This window comes from Hydra vulgaris, chromosome 04 (genome assembly GCF_038396675.1).
Source record: "Hydra vulgaris chromosome 04, alternate assembly HydraT2T_AEP".
Classification (NCBI taxonomy): Eukaryota; Metazoa; Cnidaria; class Hydrozoa; order Anthoathecata; family Hydridae; genus Hydra; species Hydra vulgaris.
Window position 1 is genome coordinate 30,819,466 of NC_088923.1, and position 6,494 is coordinate 30,825,959.

The 6,494-nt window shown below is 26.7% G+C and overlaps 1 long non-coding RNA gene across 1 annotated transcript; it reads right to left on the reverse strand.

Moving 5' to 3' along the window:
• Nucleotides 1-4,209: 4,209 nt before the first annotated feature.
• LOC136079060 (uncharacterized) lies at nucleotides 4,210-6,225 on the reverse strand. Its single transcript, XR_010637910.1, has 3 exons — nucleotides 6,094-6,225; nucleotides 5,802-5,898; nucleotides 4,210-4,406 (listed from the first exon to the last, which is right to left on the reverse strand). It is a non-coding gene; the product is annotated as an uncharacterized LOC136079060 (long non-coding RNA).
• Nucleotides 6,226-6,494: the final 269 nt, after the last annotated feature.

Consider the following 6,494-nt stretch of genomic DNA (forward strand, 5'->3'; position numbering starts at 1 on the left):
ATATTTGATAAGAAAGAAATAGCTGAAAACTTCAACAAATTTTTCATAAACATAAGTAAAAATATAGATTTCAATAAATCTTAAGTTTAAATAAAGTCTTTGATTAGAAAAGATCACAATTTGTAAGATTCTTTTATATTCATTTATTCAATTGTAACAATAGTAAGATTACTGGTAATATGTTTAATGATAACAGTAAAATTGAAATAGATAGTATTAGGCTCAACAAAGTTATTAATGTAAAATGCTAATAGGCAACTTGAAAATAGTTGAAAATGAAAAAAATAATTACATTTCAACAACAATTAATTTCATCTAGGCAAGATGAAATTAATTGTTGTTGAAATGTAAGAAATGTAACTGGGCGTGCAGAAAACTTACTTGACAGTATTCAGTGCCAAGCAGTGTTAATGTCTGTTAATTTGACCTTAGACACTTCAGAACAAAGCAAAGTATGAGTTTAATTATTTATAGTAACAATTAACACTTTTAAATCTAAATATTTTTTTTTTTTTATAATTTCTATCATAATTATGTTCTTTTTTCTTTTTTTTTTAGTTTGTCTTTCCTTTGTCATCTTTTGATTAGTTAGCTAACTGTTGAAACATGGTTTTAATTTTTAAGAGATTTAATAAAACTTATGTAATTACTGAGCTCTTACGTATTTCTTAAAACCACAAATGATAATGACCATTTATAAGAAATATTTTACAAGTTTCTTGCTTTTTTTTTGTTGTTAATGCAAAGCATTTTAGTGAAGCTGCACCGAGCAGTGAACGCCTTAGGGATAAATAATAAGTTAAAAAGAGTTGAGCAGAGTGAGATAAAAGTACAAAAGGACAGATGTCCACTGGAAAACAAAGAGCCTCAAAGTAGAAAATTACTAATAAAATGATAAGTATAATGTTGTAAAAATAAACAATAACAATAAACAATAGTCGAGATACGTAAGTGTAATGTGTAGAGAGTATCAGTGATGAAGCAGAATTATTCGTTTTATAAGTAGTTATCATGTGGTCTGTATTGTAAGGGTGGTAAACATACATTATCGATTTAAGTGTGTCATGGACGTCTTGAGTACAGTATGGATTCGTGCCTTATGGTACAGTATGAACACAAGAAGACCTCCAACTCTCGCCCGAGACAGGCATCCCAAAAGAAGTTTCACTCTGGGTATACACCAGGGTATCTTGTCAAGGTATCCCATTGTGTTATCCCAAAAGGACTATTCTCAGAGTATCCTGTCAGGACGATTGCCACAGACTTCTGAATTGACACTAGGACCAGAGGACACTTAGTGGGGCTCAGTATAACTTGCATACAATTGTAAGTCACTTTTGTTGAAATGAGTGTCGATAAGTGCAGTGCTTTGTTGCAGTATAACGAGGATCAGTAAGAGTTGTGAACTGTTTTGAGTCTAGTAGATGTGTATGTGATGTAGACAGTCAATGCTGTGTACTTGTGTGTCTCTACTGTAATAAAATGTCTTGATGGTATGAGTTGTAAGTATAAAATTGGTTGAAAGTCATTCAAACTGTAGTAACGTAAGTTAGACGGGAATACTAGAAGTCCAATAACATGTATTTTAAAATAACAGTTTATTGCAACTAGATAATCTCGAAAATTTAAACAGAATTCCACTAATATAGTAACACAAACTCTTATATATATATTCTACAACTAATAATCTATACATACATATATATATATATATACACATATACATACACACACACATATATATACATATACACACATATACACATATATATATATATATATATATATATATATATATATATATATATATATATATATATATATATACATATATATACACATACACATATACACATACACATACACACATATACATATATATTTTACAACTAATAATCTAAGATTATATGGAATTATGTAAAAGTTATAAGAGTAACTGTGAAAATGTCATGTGACTGTTATGTTAACAGGAGTATCTGAAGTGGAGAAGAATTATTCGTTTTATAAAATAGGTAGCAGGTAGCCTCTTGTCAATTAAACAAACTGTATGTATAGTATGGTTGAGATAGTGTTTACTTATATTCATGGTGACTTGTGTCTTTAGTATGAGTTTTTAGTTTCAAAACAATATTAGTGGTTGGAAGCTGGTTATCAGAATTAAGTTATTTGGTATCTAGTAATAATGTAAATTTGTGTTTTTTTTATTTCTCATTAGCTTAATAACTCTTTATTAGCATTATTATAGTATTTTAACAGTGTGAGAATGATACATTAACAATAACATGTGTGTACATTTAGATATAATTTAAGTGTTATTACTTATTTTTTTATAGAGGGATGTGTATGGGTGTATGTCACAGAGTTGGAGTAGAATTATTCGTTTTTTAAGTAGTTATCAGATGGTGTATGTAACAGAGCTCTAGTAGAATATTTGGAGTGGAATGATTCGTTTTATTTATAGTTAGTGTGGTGTGGCTTGAGTTATAGATTTCAATAAATCTTAAGTTTAAATAAAGTCTTTGATTAGAAAAGATCACAATTTGTAAGATTCTTTTACGTTCATTCATTCAATTCTAACAATAGTAAGATTACTGGTAATATGTTTAATGATTGGAAATAGTAAAAAGACATGAAAAGTAATTAAAGAAGTTACAGGGAAAAAACAATTACAAAAAAACACCACAATTCCAAATAGAATAAAGCTAACTATGAACAAACAAATATTTGATAAGAAAGAAATAGCTGAAAACTTCAACAAATTTTTCATAAACATAAGTAAAAATATAGATTTCAATAAATCTTAAGTTTAAATAAAGTCTTTGATTAGAAAAGATCACAATTTGTAAGATTCTTTTATATTCATTTATTCAATTGTAACAATAGTAAGATTACTGGTAATATGTTTAATGATAACAGTAAAATTGAAATAGATAGTATTAGGCTCAACAAAGTTATTAATGTAAAATGCTAATAGGCAACTTGAAAATAGTTGAAAATGAAAAAAATAGATCTAGGCAAGATGAAATTAATTGTTGTTGAAATGTAAGAAATGTAACTGGGCGTGCAGAAAACTTACTTGACAGTATTCAGTGCCAAGCAGTGTTAATGTCTGTTAATTTGACTTTAGACACTTCAGAACAAAGCAAAGTATGAGTTTAATTATTTATAGTAACAATTAACACTTTTAAATCTAAATATATTTTTTTTTTTATAATTTCTATCATAATTATGTTCTTTTTTTCTTTTTTTTTTTAGTTTGTCTTCCCTTTGTCATCTTTTGATTAGTTAGCTAACTGTTGAAACATGGTTTTAATTTTGTAAATTTAGTATGATGTGAAATTTACTCAATTAATCATTAGTCAACAGTTAGAGAGAAGCTGGAGCTTAATTAAGAAATGCTGGAAATTAGCTTTTAATCAAGGTAAAAATAATTTTGTTTACTGGTAACATAATAAAACCAGTTAATACTATTTATTCCGTGTTTTTTTACTTGGTATCTGGGTATCTATATAATAAATTAATATCAAAAAATACTAAACTGGAAAAATCGAATAACTTAAATACTCTGAAAACGTTATTAAAAGATCTCATTTTAAACACTAACAACTTTATGAACTTTTATTAACCCCAAAACATTTAAAACTATGTATAAAACTAACTTTGTTCCGAAACCAATCCCAGCCGGCAAATTTAGTTGTAAATGCGCATTAGAAACTCGTTTAAATACGTATCGATGTGGTATGTATGTTAGCCATTTTATCGTGTCGAATACGCATTAGAAATACGCATTAGATGCGTATAAAGACAGGTATACAATACGACGCCTATTGAGTATCAAACTCGCATTTGAAACTCTTGTAAACACGTATAAAACACGATAACCAGAGAATACTCAATACGATATTTTCCTGGTATTACATGCGCATTTAAAACTTTCCAGAATACGCATTATTTACGAATATTTGTTAGCCATTTTATCGTGTCAAACGCGCATTAAAAATAGACACCAGATGCGTATAAAGCCAGGTATACAATACGACGCCTACTGAGTATCAAACTCGCATTTAAACACGTATAAAACACGATAACCAGAGAATATTCAATACAATTTTATTAACTAATATGAATTCATAACATAATGATAATGACTAGCAGTAAGCAACCTGTAATACGGGTTATGAGTTATTAAATCATTAATAACAATAAAAACACATTAATAACTTGATATATTATCTAAAAAATTAAATACAAATTTATCTGTAAATATTTTAACTTTGACTCCCTATCAGCAACATCATTGCTTATAGTTAAAGATGAAGACCGCAATTAACATCAGTTGAGTTCTTTTTAAAATCTGTCACAACACAGGTACCAGAAACGGAAAGTCAAGTAAAGCCTGCAAATACCTAAAAAATGAAACTAAAAAAAAAAATTTTAATTACAAAAGTACTATTTGCATTTTATTGTTAGTAGAATTAGGATAATAATAACTGAAAATATATACTCTGTCTACAGAATAATTAAAAAAAAACTATAAAAAGGCTTGACAACACAATGTAGTAACACTGGGAAATAACACCACAACTTAATAAAATATTTTATTAACTTAAATACTTGGACTGAAAAGATTTTATTTATTACAATATTTGTACAATCGAGGGACAATTATAGTTAAACAATTTAAACAATTATACCATAAAATAGCAAGCAAATCGTAAAATATTTCTTAGAAATGATCTATTTTTTTCATTTGGCTACTATTTTCAAGTTGCCTATAAGCATTTACATTATAACTTAGTTGAGCCAAATACTATCTATTTCAATTTAACTATTATCATTAAACATATTACCAGTAATCTTATGTTGCTGCAACTGAATAAATGAACGTAAAAGAATCTTACAAATTCTGATCTTTTCTAATCAAAGACTTTATTTAAACTTAAGATTTATTGAAATCCATATCTTTTTATTTGTTTACATACATTAGTCGTTTATCAAAAACATTAAACAACATTTATTTACATCATTTATTTTTAATTAAAAAAGAATCTAAACTACAATGCACAAAATTATTTTTACCTTAATGCATAAAAATAATAAATGCACAATCTTGTATAAAAAAATGAAGCAATGTCAATCAGTATATTTTACTCTAAATTAATTATTTAAATGACGAATGGGGCAAGATGACGACCTACAGTTATCTCTTAAGCAAAACTAAATATAACAGTTGATTTTAGCTGAAAGGGAAGTAGATTAATTTTACTAGATTTATCAATGGTTTCTTTTTAAATATTATTTTTGTGACGAAAGCTAAGTATTAAAAAAGTTTTTCCGGCATTGAGAAAAAAACTTTTTATCCTCGTTTGACTTGATTTATTACATTGCTACATCACCAGCTAAAGGTAAGTTTTAATTTTTGGGACAGACTAAGATACAGGCGTTTTTTGAAACAGTCGTCATCTTGCCCCATGTTCCCCTATATATCTATTCACATACCTCTAAAAAGTGGTATTACACTTTACACAATGAAATATGGAAATACATCATTTTTTTCAACTACTTTCAAAAGGAATTTATTTATTTTTTCTAGTCTGTTATTTTTTCTAAGAAAGAATATTTATAAAGATACAGAGAAATATAAAATATACTGAAATATAGGCAGATTTATGTTTATAAACTTTTGTGTCAACAAATTACAGTCAGTTTTCCATGTTAAATACATAAAATATATATCTAATATAACATATATCAAATATCAAATAAATCCAATATAAAATAAAACAAAATAGTAAACTTACTCAAATCAGTATCAGTTATACCGTGTAAAGTAACTAAAAAACACTTTAATTCTTTTCAATTGCTCTAAAAAATAACTTTCAGCTCTTTCCAATTGCACTAAAAAGAAAAAAAAAACTTACTTAGATAAGTTGCCAAGTTCTTAAGAATCTGAAAACAAATAAGTAAAAAAACAAAGAACAAACAAACATTTATTTGTTAAAACTACTACATTAAACAAATTAAATTTAAAATTGTAACGCCAATTCTCCTTAAAGGCTAAAAAAAATTTTCAGCTCAAATTTGCTTGCATACCTTGCTTGTAAAACCATGTGAATAAGAAACACATTTAGAAAAGCCAAGAAACTACTTAAAGATGACATATGCAACATTGAAGTTTGAAAGTTCACTGAACTAATTATTAGCAGATGTTTTTAAAAAAGTAATAAAAATGTACATATATTCGTTCTTTTATATTGCATAAATCCATCATATGATAAATCTGAAATGAAAAAATGTAATGGATAAGTAAATACAAAGAAAAACATCATATATATAATGGATAAGTAAATACAAAGAAAAACATCACAACTCAATATATCAGATAGAGACAAGATGTCATGATAAGAGAGTAGTAGTTGTTAAATATTGTTATTTCATGTTAGTTTTTAGAAAACAATTCATGTTGGTACGTCATGGTTCTAAAAATTCAAATT